This window comes from Panthera tigris, chromosome B3 (genome assembly GCF_018350195.1).
Source record: "Panthera tigris isolate Pti1 chromosome B3, P.tigris_Pti1_mat1.1, whole genome shotgun sequence".
In the NCBI taxonomy this organism is placed as follows: Eukaryota; Metazoa; Chordata; class Mammalia; order Carnivora; family Felidae; genus Panthera; species Panthera tigris.
This window is the reverse complement of record NC_056665.1, coordinates 60,197,971-60,215,657: the sequence shown is the minus strand read 5'-3', so window position 1 is coordinate 60,215,657 and position 17,687 is coordinate 60,197,971. Positions and strand designations below refer to the sequence as shown.

At 38.9% G+C, this 17,687-nt stretch overlaps 1 protein-coding gene and 1 non-coding gene across 8 annotated transcripts in view; both read right to left on the bottom strand.

Moving 5' to 3' along the window:
- Positions 1-17,687, bottom strand: part of TTBK2 (tau tubulin kinase 2) — a 167,905-nt gene that overhangs the window by 61,297 nt on the left and 88,921 nt on the right. The gene's annotated exons all lie outside the window — the stretch shown is intronic.
- On the bottom strand, positions 4,204-4,306 carry LOC122239794. The gene has a single exon (XR_006219180.1). It is a non-coding gene; the product is annotated as a U6 spliceosomal RNA (small nuclear RNA).

Genomic DNA, 17,687 nt, shown 5'->3' with positions numbered 1-17,687 from the left:
TAAGACCACAAGGAATCTCTAAGTAAAGATGCCAACCTCTTCATGTCTTGGCTATTTCATTCAAACTCAATTCAAAAATGATGGCAACTTATATCCCTCTCTAAATATATAATTCATACATTCATAAATCAAGTTATTGGGTAACTATTACATGCTAGGTACTGGGAATAAAGCCAAACATGAATAATACATGATCTCAGTTCTCAGAGAGCTCAAATTAGAATACTAAGTCCAAACTCTTATTCAGCCTACAAGATTTCCATGATTTGGCATTGGCCCCATTCCAAAATGGATTCAGTTATGGTTTATGCTACAACCAACTGTGTTTCTAGCGTCTTCTGCTACTCACTCCAGCTGGAAAGCCATCTCTTCACATGCCTCCAATGGTTAGCTCTTCTACTTCACATTAGGCTCTCTGCTGAAATGTTACCTCCTCAGAGAAGTACCCCTTAATTATCCTAATCTAAAATACTACCCCTCCCCCCCTTCAATGCCACTCCACCCTTTTTTACTGTTTTTATTTTTTTAACATAATACCTTTCAATACCTAAAATTAATTTTATTTATATTTTTACTTATTTGTTCACTGCCTGTCTTCTTCCACTGCAATATAAACTGTGATAGCAAGGTCTTAGTCTTGCTCATTTCACAGACATAGAAACAGGCTCTGAGAGGTTAACTAAACTTATGTGAGGACACAGAATTAGTAAGTGATAAAACCAGACATCAACCAACGTCTTTTGATTTGAAATCATACATTGTTTCCACTCTACTGCTTCACAAGGATCAAATCAATACCCTAAAGATTCATGGATGGCACCATAACTCAATATGAAAACTTGACAAACCTGAAAACGTTCACAGCCAATAATTTTCATTAGTAGACTTTTCTTTCCCAGTAACTTCAAATTACCCTCAATTAAGATGTATTACTTTTATAGCCAGAAAAAGACTATAATAAATGTTGTTTTTATTTACTTATTTATTTATTTATTTATTTATTTTTAATGTTTATTTATTTTTGAGAGAGAGACAGAGAGACAGACCATGAGTGGGGTAAGGGCAGAGAGAGACACACACACACAGAATCTGAAGCAGGCTCCAGGCTCCATGCTGTCAGCACAGAGCCCAATGTGGGACTCAAACTCACAAACTGAGATCATGACCTGAGCCAAAGTCAGACACTCAACCGACTGAGCCACCCAGACGCCCCAATAAATGTTATTTTTAAAATCTTGTTACCAGAATCATTCTGGTCATACGCTAAAAGATAATCATTCTACACGTTCTTCCTTCATTTACTCATTTTTGTAATCTGTTCAAATAGTTTTCTCTATATTCCTTCTTTCATGAAATTCTGTCTTCCCTTTTTTAAGAATTTCATTTTTTTTTTAACGTTTATTTATTTCTGAGAGAGAAACAGAGTGTGCATGCAGGGGAGGGGCAGAGAGAGAGGGAGACACAGAGTCCGAAGCAGGCTCTGGGCTCTGAGCTGTCAGCCCAAAGCCTGACATGGGGCTCGAACTAATGAATAGTGAGATCACGACCTGAGCCGAAGTCAGATGCTCAATTTGACTGAGCCACCCAGGTGTCCCTGACTTCATTTTTAAGTAAACTCTGTAACCAACATGGAGATTGAACTCACAACCTCAAGATCAAGAGTCACATGCTGACTCTCTTGACCAAGCGCCCCTCTCTTCCCTTTTTAATTACTCCTTTTTGTTTTTTTCTTAAGCTGTAAATATTTTAAAAATAGTCTTTGTATTTATTTTTTTTAAGTTTTTTTTTTTTTAACGTTTATTTTTGAGACAGAGAGAGAACAGAGCATGAATAGGGGAGGGTCAGAGTGACAGGGAGACACAGAATCCGAAGCAGGCTCCAAGTCTGAGCTATCAGCACAGAGACCGACGTGGGGCTCGAACTCACGAGCTGTGAGATCGTGACCTGAACCGAAGTCGGACACTTAACCGACTGAGCCACCCAGGCGCCCCTGTATTTATAACAATTTCGGCAATCAAAAGTTCCTGCAATATATTTAGATCTCCTTTCTTTTCTTAGCTGCCATTCATTGACAATCATAGTCGGTAGATCTCAATATTTTCCTAAGACATTCATGACTGACAGGAATATTTAATATTCTCAATTTGATGGAACTCTGAGGTCAGAGATTCCTTTTCTAAACAAAGAATGTGTAGGATTATATATGAAAGCCTACCATCAATCTTTTTCACTAAATAACATTTCACTGGCTATACTTTTATTCATTACCTGACAAGAGCCTTCACTAACAAAAATATTTTTGTAGCACGTACTTTTGCCCAGTTATTTTAATTCCAGTAACTGTCAGGATAAAAATCCCCAGAGTTATTACCACACTCTGCAGTCCAGTCCACAGTTAATCAGACATCTAGATGTCCCCTAACAGATTCTAGCCAAGACAAACCCAGGGGATCCTTTCCAGTTAAGAGCACCCCTGACCTTGCTTCTGCCATGAAAAAGTGAGAGCTAAAGACAGATCAGCTGTATAGAAAGATCTTGATGTGACTCATCAAAGAATAATGCCAGGTCAAGAAAATTCAGCCACTTTATATAAAGCAGAAAAGACAACTCAACCCACCTGGGGAAAACAGTCATATATACAACTAATTCTAATTTAAAGCAGATTATAATGAACATCATTAGCAAAGTACAAAGAGCTATGAAAAAGCCTAAGAGTGGTAAGGATTAGTTCCATTTGGAGAAAGGGAAGAAAGAAAAGTCCCGCTGAAGAAGAAAGTCTTAAGAATAAGGCAACATTTAATGGGGCCTTAAAATAGAGGATCTCTTCAAATTTCCCTAATTAACAGCAATTTGGCAATATCTATCAAAATTACAAATGCATGCATTCTCTTTGACAAAGCCATTTCACTTCTGGAAGTTTATTTTATAGATATACTTGCATATGTACAAAAATAACGGATGTAACACATTCGTTCACTACATTAATGTTTGTGATAGCAAAAGACTGCAAGCAACCCATATGTACATAAATCGTGGACTTATTAAATAAATTACAGTACATATTTAAAATGGAATATACTTTGCAGCTGCAAAAAAAGAAGGAAGAAGTCCTATATCCTCACATGGGAATATGTCCTAGATATACTGTGGGGAAAAAAGACAAGTGTAAAATATACATCACGTTACCTTTTGACTCAAAAAGAGAAAAATGAGAATATACATTCATATTTATTATATATGCAAAAAGAAATTCTGGAAGAATACATTTAGGAAATAGTAACAATATAGCTACCTATATTGTTGGTTGGAAAGAGGGATAAGGGCAGTATAGAAAATGAGTACATTTCGGAGAGCAGAGGTAAAGTAGGAGATTTGTTTCATGGTTTACCTTTTAGTTTTTTTTGAGTCAGGTTTATTATGGTATAATTTACACCGTTAAATCCAAACTTTAGGTATACACAGTTCTATGAGTTTTTAAAGATACACAGTCATGTAACTACCACTGAAGTCAAGCCATAGAGTATTTCTATCACCCCTAGAGTTCCCTTAAAGGCTGTAGTCAGTCCCTTCCCCTCCATTCCCAGTCTCTGGCAACCTCTGATTTCTGTCCCTCACAAGCATTTAGAATCATCTTTTTAGGTTAACTGCTGGGTAGTAATGTCTTAACTGTGGTTTTAATGTGCATTTCTCTGATAACTAAAGATGTTCACCATTTGCTACTGTGTCTCTTCTTTGATGAAAGGTCTATACAAATCTTTTGCTCATGTTTATTCATTTACTATTGAGTTGTGAAAATTGTTTATAAGTCCTTTGTCAGATGTGTGTTCTGAAATATTTTTTCCTACTCTGTGACATGTCTTTTCATTTGCTTAATAGTGTCTTTCAAAAAAGAGCTTAACTTTGGGGCGCTTGGGTGGTTCAAATGGTTAAGTGGCTGACTTTGGCTCAGGTCATGATCTCGCAGTTCATGAGTTCGAGCCCCGCATCAGGCTCTGTGCTGACAGCTCAGAGCCTGGAGCCTGCTTCAGATTCTGTGTCTTCCTCTCTCTCTGCCCCTCCCCTGCTTGTGCTTTCTCTCTCAACGATAAATAACAAAACATTAAAAAAAGGGGGGGGTTAACTTTGATGAATTTTTACCTTATTTTTGTACCATATAAATACATTATCTCTTAAAAATTATATTTAAAAAATCCTTTTTCTAAAAAAAATATGTAAATCTTCATGAATTTACATGTTATCCTTGCACAGGGGCCATGTTAATCTTCTCTGTATCATTCCAGTTATAGTATATGTGCTGCCAAAGCAGGCATTATTTACATCTTGAAAGAAAAAAGTGAGAGTGGTTAACAACCTAAAAGCATATTTGATTAAAATAAATACCTAGATATTTGGATGAAAGTGAAAATGAAAATGAAAAAGAAAAAGTTGGACGTTGAAAATCTGAAAACCTTACAACAGGAAGAAGGAAAAGCATTTTAAGTAAAAAGAACACTGTGAACAATGCAAAATGGGAGCAAAGTACTGTGTGTGTCAGGCAAAGTGTCTGATATGGCTGGAGCAAATGGTGAGAGAAAATAATGGAATATAGGTTGGAATCAGGCTAAGGATGGCCTTGAATGCCATATTAAGGTTTTTGGTTTATAACATGCAGGCAAATGGAATTCATAAAAAATTTTAAGTAGGGACGGGACATGATCAGGAAAGTTCTTGGGATGTATACTCTGCTGGAGGTAAAAATAACAGACTGGAAGGAGGAGGTGGGGAGACCAACAAGGAAACTCTTTTAATAATCCAAACAAAGAAACCACAAGAGTACTACAAGCACAGAGCAATGTGAATGTGAAGGAGGGAATGAACGTCAGAGACAAAATGAGCTCCGGGGAGAATAAATCTAGAAGGAGAAGGGAAGAACTGGAGAAATGAGCCCAGACCTATTGCTAACCAAAGGGAAGAGATCAGAGAGTGGGTGGAAAGCATGGAGAACTGTGTAATATAGCCCCCAATGGAAGTAAGAAAATAGGTCAAATTGTGGGGTGCTAACAGAGAAATGGACTCTTAAAAATTTTGTTAAGTAGGTCACTATAACCCTAGGCACTAGAAGTTTCAACTGAATAGCAGAAAGGAAGCAGGAAAAGAAAACAAGCCATTGCAAGAGTTGAGATACAAAGGATCAACATGAGACCCAGATGGAGTGAGGAAATTAAGGCATACTTCAAATCAGGAAGAAACAATAATGAACATGACGATTCAAATTATTAAGTAAACAAAAGTTCAACTCTGAAGCTGTATGGAACAGAATACTGTAAATGTACGCAGCTCAGGACTTCTATGTGCCTCACACATCCCTATTCAATGTAACTAATACATCTCAAAGTTAAATAGTAGAGTTAGATAGTAGAGGGTCTCAAAAGCAACCATATAAACAACTCACTAGTAGTGCAACAGAGACTATACATCATTCCCATTGTAATGCATTCTGATGGTCCTATACTAAGGATACTATTACTAAGTATGGTAAATAATTTATATTTATGTTTTGAGAGAATTTCCTTGTGGTGATGGAATAGTTTTGTATCCTAGACTGTATACGTGTATCTATGGATACAATAGATTGTATACAATAGATTATAGATATAATAGATTGTGTCCACATATTGTGTATTGTATCCATAGATTGTGGTGTTGGGTGTACAAATCTATACATGTGATAAAGTTTCACTTACACTCTTCCCTCATGTAAAAAAAAAAAAAATAGTGAAAGCTGACTCAGGTCAGGTCTGCACTTAAGCTGATAATCGTATACCATTATCTCCTTCCTAGTTTGTACAACGTACTACAATTATGTAAGATATTATCACCAGGAGAAACTAGGTGAAGGCCATATGACAACTGTACTATTTTACAATAGCTCCCTGAATCTGCTCCATACTCCAAAACAAGTACTGTCAGGTCTACAAAAGAGAGAAGATTTAATACAAATTTTAGAATGGAGGTTATGTGTAGAGCTGCAATGGCCAATTAAATAGCAACCTAAAACTAAACAAAATTTAAGGGGCACCTGGGTGGCTCAGTCCATTGAGGTCTGACTCTTGATTTCAGCTCAGGTCACGATCCCAGGGTTATGCGATGATTGGGCCCTGTGTCAAACTCCTTGCTGATCATGGAGCCTACTTAAGATTCTCTCTCTCTCTCTGATTCTCTCTCTCTCTCTCTCTGTCCCTCTCTCTCTCTCCCTCCCTCCCTCTCTCTCAACTCCCTCCCTCTCTCCCCCTCATCCCTCTCCCCCATTCTGTCTCTCTCAAATAAAAAACAACACAGAGAGAAAACAAATAAATGAAATTTAAAATTCAGTCCCTCACTTGCTCTGGCCACATTTCAAGTGCTCAAAAGCGCCATGTAGCTAGTGGCTACCATATTAGTATAGATGCAGAACATTTCCATCCTCGCAGTAGCTTCAATTAGACCATACTGCTTGAGGGAAAAAAAGGGGTGGGATGTAAGGTGGTAATAAGATATTTCTTAACATAGATGGAGGCCACAGATGTTTTAATATTCTTCCTTAAAATTTTTATTTTTTTTTTTTTTACATTCTTCTGGAACACATATGGCGAGACAAAATCAAAATATTGATTTTTGCAGATAACATGACAGCATACCTAGAAAATCTAAGTGTTTCAACTTAAGCTTCTTAAAAGGAATGAATAAATTAAACAAAATTGTACTACATGAAACAAATCTACAAAAGCAACTTTTGATTTGATATTAGTGGAACAATATGAGAAAATGATTTCAATCATAATCATGATCCAAAAAGTATGAAATTAATTTTATTTGAGACTTAAAGAAAACTATGAAAATCTTACTGAAATCTTAAAAGGAACCAGCTAGTGATATGTAAATAAAGGGAAAGTTCATTCCTCACACAGCCTGAACTATGTTCACCCACAATAACGTTCTCTCAGCTCTCTCCTCTTGCTCTTTCACAGGGCAAACCAGATCCTCACCCAGGTTAAAACCAACTCTCAGACTAACCTGTAAATCTAAACAAGCAATTAAAGGTGTCTGGAGAAAAACAAACAACTGTCCTGACAACCTCCCCTTAAATTGCCGTGATACTCAAATGAGCTTTCAGCACAGGCCAGCAATCTATTTTGCTGATGCTAGTTTCCCTCTCTCCCTTTCCATGGTAACTATTATTTCACTTGTCCTCTTCTCTCCTCAAACTCCAACACCATTCTGCACTCCCAGCAAAAGGCCTTGCCTCTTTCTGCACTGAGAAAATAAAAGCAATGAGAGAACTTCAACTTCCCACCACCAAACCTAAATGCTTCCCTGTATCTGTCTCCACTTAATTCTGCCTTTTCTCAATTACAATGGATAAAGTGTTCTTGCTCTTAAAGAATGGGCTAACCCCATCATTTGTGTCCAGGTTCCTTTCCTTGATGGCTATGCAAGAATGTGGCTCCTTGAATTATTTTTCCTCTGTCCTACAATATCATTTTTTTTTCATGTCTCCTAGAGCATTACCATCAGTACACAAGCATGCTATAATAACTGCCATTAAAAAAAAAAAGGAATAAACTAAGGAAGGATTTTACTTCCCTTTCAGCCCCTTTCCTGTTTTACCACTCTTCTTTAAAAAAAAAAAAAAAAAAAAAAAAGAACCAGCTCTTCCCATAGCGGCCTAAGGTGATCTCTGACAACGGTTCACTATTCACTTGATCCAGAAAACTCTACACAATCATGCAAATCAAAAAGTACAAATCTTCATGTCCACTTTAAGAATACACGTGAAACTGCCCAGGCCATGAAGGGTATGCATATCCAAAAAGCCACCAAGTATCTCAAAGATGTCACTTTGCAGAAGCGATGTGTGCCATTCCATCACTATACTGGTGGAGTTGGTAGGTATGTCCAGGCCAAACAGTGAGGATGGACACAGGGTTGGTGGCCCAAAAAGAATGTGGAATTTTTACTGCACAGGCTTAAAAATGTGGAGAGTAATAGTGAACTTAAGGGTTTAGATGTAGATCCTCTAGCCATTGAACAAATCCAGGTGAACAAAGCCACCAAGATGTGGTGTAGAACTTACAGGGCTCACGGTCAGATTAACCCATATGTGAGCTCTCTCTGTCACACTGAGATAATCCTTACTGAAAAAGAGCAAATAGTTCCTAAACCAGAAAAGGTTTCACAGGAAAAAAAGCATTTCCCAGAAGAAACTGAGGAAATAAAAACTACGGCCCGGGAGTAAATTCTACGTAAAATAAATGCAAATAAAAGTAAAAACAAAAAAAAATTTAAAAATCTAAAAAAAATAAACTCCTCCAGAAAATTGTCTATACTCCCTTTCTCTATTTCTCCCCAATCCTCTCTTTAACTCACTCCTATTAGGTTTTCATTGTTCTACAAAACTATTCTTATGAAAGTCACAAAAAGGTTTCATCTTGCCAATCCAGGTCAGTTCTCAGTTCCCACCTTACTTGACCTATCTGTAGCATCCGGGATAGGACAGCACCAGGTGGGCGATGACCACCTACATATATGAAGCACTTTCTTCACTTAACTCCCAAGATACCACACTGATTTTCCTCCCCCCCCCAACCTTTTTTTAATGTTTATTTTTGAGAGAGAGACAGACAGAGCACAAATGGGGGAGGGGCAGAGAGAGAGGGAGACAAAGAATCCAAAGTAGGCTCCAGGGTCTGAGCTATGAACACAGAGCCTGATGTGGGGCTTGAACCCACAATCCGTGAGATCATGACCTGAGCCGAAGTCCAACACTCAACCAACTGAGCCACCCAGGCGTCCCTGATTTTCCTCCTACCTCATTGGCTGATTCTCCTTCCCACTATTCTGGGCTAGCTCATAGTTTTCTCTTTTTTTAAGTTTATTTGTTTATTTTGAGAGAGAAAGCAAGGGACAGCATGCACACGAGTAGGGGAGGGAGAGAGAGAGATGAGAAAAAGAATCCCAAGCAGGCTCCACACTGTCAGCACAGAGCTGGGCACAGGTCTCCATCCCACAAACCATTTGAGTTCATAACCTGGGCTAAAATCAATAGACCCTCAACTGACTAAGCCACCTTGGTGCTCCTCACAGTTCTACTCATCATCCAATTGCCAAAGTAACCAGTGGCTCAGACTTTTATCTAGCTATATGGGCTCCTGAGCCATCGAATCTCATTCCATTTTCTTCTTTTATACTGATGATTATATAATATTTCTCCTTTAATCTCTTTGTTTTTTTAATATAATTTATTGTCAAATTGGCTTACATACAACACCCAGTACTCCTTCCAACAAAGGCCCTCCTCAGTGCCCATCACCCACTTTCTCCTCTCCCCCAGCCCCCATCAACCCTCAGTTTGTTCTCAGTTTTTAAGAGTCTCTCATGGTTTGCCTCCTTCCCTCTCTATTTTTTCTCCTTCCCTTCATCCATGGTCTTGTGTTAAGTTTCTCAAGATCCACGTATGAGTAAAATCGTAAGATATCTTTCTCTGACTTATTTCATTTAGCACAATACCCTCCAGTTGCATCCACATTGCTGCAAATCGCATGATTTTATTCTCTTACATTGTCAAGTAGTATTCCATTGTACATATAAACCACATCTTCTTTATCCATTCATCAGTTGATGAACATTTAGGTTCTTTGCATAATTTGGCTATTGTTGAAAGCGCTGCTATAAACATTGGGGTACATGTGCCCCTATGCATCAGCACTCCTGTACCCCTTAGGTAAATTCCTAGCAGTGCTATTGCTGGGTCATGGAGTTCTACTTTGAATTTTTTGAGGAACCTCCACACTGTTTTCCAGAGCAGCTGCACCAGTTTGCATTCCCACCAACAGTGCAAGAGGGTTCCCATTTCTCCACATCCTTGCCAGCATCTACAGTTTCCTGATTTGTTCATTTTAGCCATTCTGACCAGTGTGAGGTGGTATCTCAGTGTGCCTTTGATTTGCATTTCCCTGATGAGTGAAGTTGAGCATCCTTTCATGTGTCTGTTGGCCATCTGGATGTCTTCTTTAGAGAGGTGTCTATTCATGTCTTCTGCCCATTTCTTCACTGGATTATTTGTTTTTTGGGTGTGGAGTTTGGTGAGTTCTTTAGAGATTTTGGATACTAACCCTTTATCCGATTTTCATTTGCAAATATCTTTCCCCAATCCATCAGTTGCCTTTTAGTTTTGTTGACTGTTTCCTTTGCAGTACAGGAGCTTTTTATCTTGATGAGGTCCCAATAGTTCATTTTTGCTTTTAATTCCCTTGCCTTTGGAGATGTGTCAAGTAAGAAATTGCTGCAGCTGAGGTCAAAGAAGTTGTTGCCTGCTTTCTCTTCTAGGGTTTTGATGGTTTTCTGTCTCAGATCTAGGTTTTTCATCTATTTTGAGTTTATTTTTGTATACAGTGTAAGAAAGTGGTCTAGTTTCATTCTTCTACATGTTGCTGTCCAGTTCTCCTAGCACCATTTGTAAAGAGACTGTCTTTTCTCCAATGGATACTCTTTCCTGATTTGCCAAAGATTAGTTGGCCATATACTTGTGGGTCAAATTCTGCGTTCTCTATTCTATTCCACTGGTCTATGTGTCTGTTTTTGTGCCAATACCATATTGTCTTGATGATTACAACTTTGTATTAGAGGCTAAGGTCTGGCATTGTGATGCCTCCCGCTTTGGTTTTCTTCTTCAGTATTACTTTGGCTATTCAGGGTCTTTTGTGGTTCCAAACAAATTTTAGGATTCTTTGTTCTAGCTTTGAGCATAATGTGGGTGCAATTTTGATTGGGATTACACTGAATGTATAGATTGCTTTGGGTAGTATTGCCGTTTTAACAATATTTATTCTTCCAATCCATGAGCATATGGGATATTTTTTTTTTAATTTAATTTTTTATTTTTAAAATTTTACATACAAATTAGCATATAGTGCAACAATGATTTCAGGAGTAGATTCCTTAGTGCCCCTTGCTCATTTACTCCATCCTCCCTCCCACAACCCCTCCCATAACCCTCAGTTTGTTCTCCATATTTATGAATCTCTTCTGTTTTGTTCCCCTCCCTGTTTTTATACTATTTTTGTTTCCCTTCTCTTATGTTCATCTGTTTTGTCTCTTAAAGTCCTCATATGAGTAAAACATATGATTTTTGTCTTTCTCTGACTGACTGATTTCACTTAGCGTAATACCCTCCAGTTCCATCCACATAGTTGCAACTGGCAAGATTTCATTCTTTTTGATTGCTGAGTAATACTCCATTGTATGTATATACCACTTCTTCTTTATCCATTCATCCATCGATGGATATCTGGGTTCTTTCCATAATTTGGCTATTGTTAGTAGTGCTGCTATAAACATGGCGGTGCATGTGTCCCTTTGAAACAGCACACTGTATCTCTTGGATAAATGCCTAGTAGTGCAATTGCTGGGTTGTAGGGTAGTTCTATTTTTAGTTTTTTGAGGAACCTCCATACTGTTTTCCAGAGTGGCTGCACCAGCTTGCATTCCCAAGCATATGGAATGCTTTTCCATTTCTTTGTGTCTTCTTCAACTTCCTTCATAAGCTTTCTATAGTTTTCAGCAGTTTCAAAGATGTTTTACATCTTTGGTTAGGTTTATTCCTAGGTATTTTATGGTTCTTGGTGCAATTGTAAATGGGATGGATTTCTTGATTTCTCTTTCTGTTGCTTCATTATTGGTGTATAAAAACACAACTGATTTCTGTACACTGATTTTGTACCCTGCGAATTTGCTGAATTAATGTATCAGTTCTAGAAGTTTTTTGGTGGATTCTTTCAGGTTTTCCATGTAGAGTATCATGTCATCTGCAAAACGTGAAAGTTTGACTTCTTCTTTGCCAATTTTGATGCCTTTTATTTCATTTTGTTGTCTGACTGCTATGCTAGGACTTCCAACACTATGTTAAACAACAGCGGTGTGGGGCGCCTGGGTGGCTCAGTCGGTTGAGTGGCCGACTTCGGCTCAGGTCATGATCTCACAGTCTGTGAGTTCGGGCCCCGCGTCGGGCTCTGGGCTGATGGTTCAGAGCCTGGAGCCTGCTTCCGATTCTGTGTCTCCCTCTCTCTCTGCCCCTCCCCCATTCATGCTCTGTCTCTCTCTGTCTCAAAAATAAACATTTAAAAAAAAAATTTTAAAAAACAAAAACAAAAACAAAAAAACCAACAGCGGTGAGAGTGGACATCCCTGTTGAGTTCCTGATCAGGGGAAAAGCTCTCAGTTTTTCTCCATTGAGGATGATATTAGCTGTGGGCTTTTCATATATGGCTTTTATGATGTTTAAGTATGTTCCTTCTATCCTGAATTTCATGAGGGTTTTTATTAAGAAAGTATGCTGTATTTTGTCAAATGCTTTTTCTGCATCTATTGACAGGATCACATGGTTCTTACCCTTTCTTAAGGTGATGTATCACATTGATTGATTTGTGAATACTGATCCAGCCCTGCAGCCCAGGAATGAATCCCACTTGATCATGGTGAATAACTCTTTTTATATGTTGTTGAATTCGATTTGCTGATACCTTGTTGAGAATTTTTGCATCCATGTTCATCAGGGATATTGGCCTGTAGTTCTCCTTTTTTGTGGGGTCTCTGTCTGGCTTGGGAATCAAAGTAATGCTGGCTTCATAGAATGAGTCCAGAAGTTTTCCTTCCATTTCTATTTTTTGGAACAGCTTGAGAAGGATAGGTATTAACTCTGCTTTAAATGTCTGGTAGAATTCTTGAGGGAAGCCATCTGGTCCAGGGCTCTTATTTGTTGGGAGATTTACGATAATTGATTCAATTTCTTTACTAGTTATAGGTCTGTTCAAATTTTCTATTTCTTCCAGTTTGAGTTTTGGTAGTGTGTGGGTGTTTAGGAATTTGTCCATTTCTTCCAGTTGTCCAGTTTGTTGGCATATAATTTTTCATAGTATTCTCTGATAAATTGCTTGTATTTCTGAGAGATTGGTTGTAATAACGCCATTTTCATTCGTGATTTTATCTACTTATGTCCTCTCTCTTTTCTTTTCGAGAAGCCTGGCTAGAGGTTTATCAATTTTGTTTATTTTTTCAAAAAACCAACTCTTAGTTTCATTGATCTGTTGTTTGTTTTTTTTATTCTATATTGTTTATTTCTGCCCTGATCTTTATTATTTCTCTTCTTCTGCTGGGTTTGGGGTGTCTTTGCTGTTCTCCTTCTAGTTCCTTTAGGTGTGCTATTAGATTTTTGTATTTTGGATTTTTCTTGTTTCTTGAGATAGGCCTGGATTGCAATGTATTTTCCTCATAGGACTGCCTTTGCTGCATCCCAAAGGCTTTGGATTGTTGTGTTTTCATTTTAATTTGTTTCCATATATTTTTTAAATTTCTTCTTTAACTGCCTGGTTGACCCATTTGTTCTTTAGTAGGATGTTCTTTAACCTCCATGCATTTGGAGGCTTTCCAAACTTTTTCTTATGGTTGATTTTAAGTTTCATAGCACTGTGATCTCAACGTGTGCATGGTATGGTCTCAATTCTTTTATATTTATTGAGGACTGTTTTGTGACCCAGTATGTGATCTATCTTGGAGAATGTTCCATGTGCACTCGAGAAGAATGTATATTCTGCTTTATGATGAGAAGTTCTAAATATATCTATCAAGACCATCTAGTCCAGTATATCATTCAGGGCCATTGTTTCTTTATTGATTTTCTGTCTAGATGATCTGTCCATTGCTGTAGGTGGAGTATTAAAGTCCCCTGCAATTACCACATTCTTACCAATAAGATTGCTTATGTTTGTGATTGTTTTATATATTTGGGTGCTTCTGAATTTGGTGCATAGACATTTATAATTGTTAGCTCTTCCTGATGGATAGGCCCTGTGATTACTATATAATGCCCTTCTTCATCTCTTGTTACAACCTTTAACTCAAAGTCTAGTTTGTCTGAAATAAGTATGGCTACGCCAGCTTTGTTTTGACTTCCAGTAGCATGATAGATGGTTCTCCATCCCCTCACTTTCAATCTGAAGGTGTCCTCAGGTCTAAAATGGGTCTTGTGGAGATAGCAAATAGATGGGTCTTTTTTTTTAAATCCATTCTGATACCCTGTGTCTTTTGATTGGAGCATTTAGTCCATTTACACTCAGTATTATTATTGAAAGACATGGGTTTAAAGTCATTGTGTTATCTATAGGTTTCATACTTGTAGTGATGTCTCTTGTTCTTTGTGATCCATGCAACATTTCACTCACAGAGTCCCCCGTAGGATCTCTTGTAGGGCTGGTTTATTGCTGATGAATTCCTTCAGTTTTGTTTGTATGGGAAAACCTTTATCTCTCCTTCTATTCTGAATGACAGGCTTGCTGGATAAAGGATTCTTGGCTGCATATTTTTCCTGTTCATCACATTGAAAATTTCTTGCCACTCCTTTTGGGCCTGCCAACTTTCAGTAGATAGGTCTGCTACTACCCTTATGTGTCTACCCTTGTATGTTAAGGCTGGTTTATCCCTAGCTGCATTCAGAATTCTCTCTTTATCTTTGTATTTTGCCAGTTTCACTATGACATGCTGTGCATAAGATCAATTCAAGTTACGTCTGAAGGGAGTTCTTTGTGCCTCCTGGATTTCAGTGTTTGTTTCCTTCCCCAGACTGGGGAAGTTCTCAGCTATGATTTATTCAAGTATACCTTTGGCCCCTTTCTCTCTTGTTCTTCTTCTGGAACTCCTATGATACGGATATTGTTCCGTTTCATTGAATCACTTAGTTCTCTAATTCTCCCCTTGTGATCTAGAATTTTTTATCTCTTTTTCTCAGCTTCCTTTTTTTCCGTAATTTTATCTTCTAATTCACCTATTCTCCCCTCTGCTTCTTCTCTCCTCATTGTGACCGCCTCTATTTCAATTTGCACCTCATTTATAGCATTTTTAAATTTATCATTACTATTTTTTAGTTCCTTGATCTCTGCAGCAATGGATTCTCTGCTGTCTTATATGCTTTTTCAAGCCCAGAGATTAATCTTATGACTATTATTCTCAATTCTTGTTCAGTTATATTGTTTATATCTGTTTTGATCAATTCTTTAGCTGTCATTTCTTCCTGGAATTTCTTTTGAGGAGAATTCTTCCGTTTCACCATTTTGGCTAGTTTTCTGTCCCTTATGTATTTTAAAAGCTGTTATGTGCCCTGCTCCTGCAAGCACTACTATATTAAAGAGGGGTCATACATTGTCCAGGGCGTGGCCCTTCAGGAGATGTTTTTGGGAGAGTATTACTTGCTGTCTGTTGTTGTGACTTGGGTTACTTTGTCTCCCTACTTGTGGTGATGCTTTGGACCTTCCACCAGGTGTGCTTTGATTTGTTGAAGTAGCCCTGGAAAGGAAAACAAACAGACAAACAGAAAACAAAAACACACAAACACACAAACAAAAAAAGACAAACAAAAAAACAGAAACACCAGCTACAAGTAAACCACAGGGTGGAGGCAGTGCTGATGAAAGAGGCCTTATTCCGTACAAAGAAATGATGGGAGGCGGGGGGAGGGAAGAAAGAATAAAAATTCACCAGAGAAACTATATGGCTTAATCCAGTGAGAGAGAAAGGAAAATAAAGAAGGAGGTGGGGAAAAAGAAAAAGAAAAGAAAGTTACCCAGACAGATAAACTATATGGCTTAATCCAGAGAGAGAGAAAGGAAAATTAAGAAGAAGGCAGGGAAAAATGAAAGAAGGTAAATTTGTTCAGAGAGAAACAATACAGCTTAATTCAAGACAGAGAAGGGAGAATAAAGAAGGAGGTGTGGAACAGGTATCAAGAGAATGGGTTAAATATGTCTGCTGAAACAAACCACCAACCAGAGTAACCAGACTAGAGGGAAGAGATAAGAAAGAGAAAAGGAAGGAACAATGTATCTACATACATTAAACCAGGCAATGCAGCAGGGCAGGTCTGGAGGAGGGGCTGTCTGGTTCCTCAGCGTCTACCCTGCCCCAGTAGATATGCAGTTACCCGGCACGGAGGGGCGTGGTTTGGTGTAGGCTGGTCTCGCCTCCACTGTGGGTCCTGCTGTCTGATCCCTGAGGCCTCACCTTGGTGGTTTAAGGAGAAAAATGGGGACCCCCCCCCCAGTCTCTCCTCCACAGATCCGGTGTCCTAAACCACTCTGTTTCGGCCATCCTCACTGTGCCACGGGTGTAAATGAAGCAGTTTGTCTCGCTTCCCCAACTCCTATGCCTGGCACTTGGCTGGGATTCAAATTCTTGCTCCCCGGGTTCCGGTACAGGGGAAGCGCCTCTCTGCGTCACCCGATATGTGGTCCCTGGCTGGCGGGAACAAGCAGGCTTTGTCCTGTCCCACAGCACTCCAGGGAGGGGATTGCTTTCTCCTACTGTGGACTGCATCCCTGACCTAGCCACTGAGCCCAGGGCTGGCTCCCCCTTTCCTCAGGTACGCCATTCCGGCCAGCCAGCCCCAGTCTGGAGCAAGCCCCACAGTTAGAGATTTGATCTTTCTCCGTCCTGGTCTGAGATTTTTCTCTTGTCCAGATACAGTCCTATACTTCCCTAGCCACTCTTTCTCTTCCTTTTGTCTCTCTGCAGAAGCAGATCCCTGCCCTCCATTCATTTTATCTCTCCCAGTTCGCAATCACGCATCTATGGCCAGTCAGGTTGTTCCAGGGGATTCCTGGGAATACGACTGTTTCTTTTCCTCCCAGACTCTTGGGATTCAAAGTCCTTCGGCTTCAACACTTCTTTGTCTGGGAGAAGAGGGAAATTCGGATCCTCCTACTACTTCGTGATGTTGGCCCCTCCCTCCTCATTCCACTTTTTAAAACTGCCATTTATTTTTAAATATTGGGAGCAAATGATTTTTTTTTTTTTTTTTTTTTTTTTTTTAGTCCATTGTCTTCTGGGTGTTGGCCTTATTGAAATAAATTCCTTTCTTGTTTCACCACCACTCTCTGCCTTTGGATTTTTCTCAACAGCCAGTAACTGAATCTTACTTGTTTGGGACCCCTAGAGCCAGGTGCTCTTTTAACTCTGAGCCCCAGCTACAACCCCACTCCTAATCAAATGATTCTTAAATTTATATTATCTCCAATCCTGATTTCTCCTTTAAGGTGTATATTACTATATCATATCACCTTCTTGTTATTTCCATCTGAAATCCAAGAGGCATCTCAAACTTAACTTCTAGAAAACAGAATACCAAATCCACTCTTCATCCTTCTTCCCCATTATGTTATTGGTATGATCATTCATTCAGGACTAAATTTAGTAATCAACCTTGACCCTTCTTTTTCCTTGACATCCCAACATCAACAAATCCAAAACGAAGTTTTGTTAAGTCCATTTTTAAAATATATCCTAAGGGCACCTGGATGGCTCAGTCAGTTGAGTATATCCAACTCTCGATTTGTGTGTCTGTCTCTTGATTTTGGGTCAGGTCATGATCTCATGGACATGGGACATGAGACAGAGCCTCTTTGGGCTCTGTGCTGGGCATGGAGCCTGCTTAAGATTCTCTTTCTCTCTCCCTCTCTCTCTGCCTCTCCCCTGCTTGCACTTTCTCTCAAAAAAAACAAAACAAAACAAAACAAAACAAAACCTATATCCTAAATATGACCATTTCTCACCACTTTCATTATAGCACCCTAATGCCCTAGGTCCCAGTCACCATCAATGATCAGTGGACCATGGCATTAGCCTTC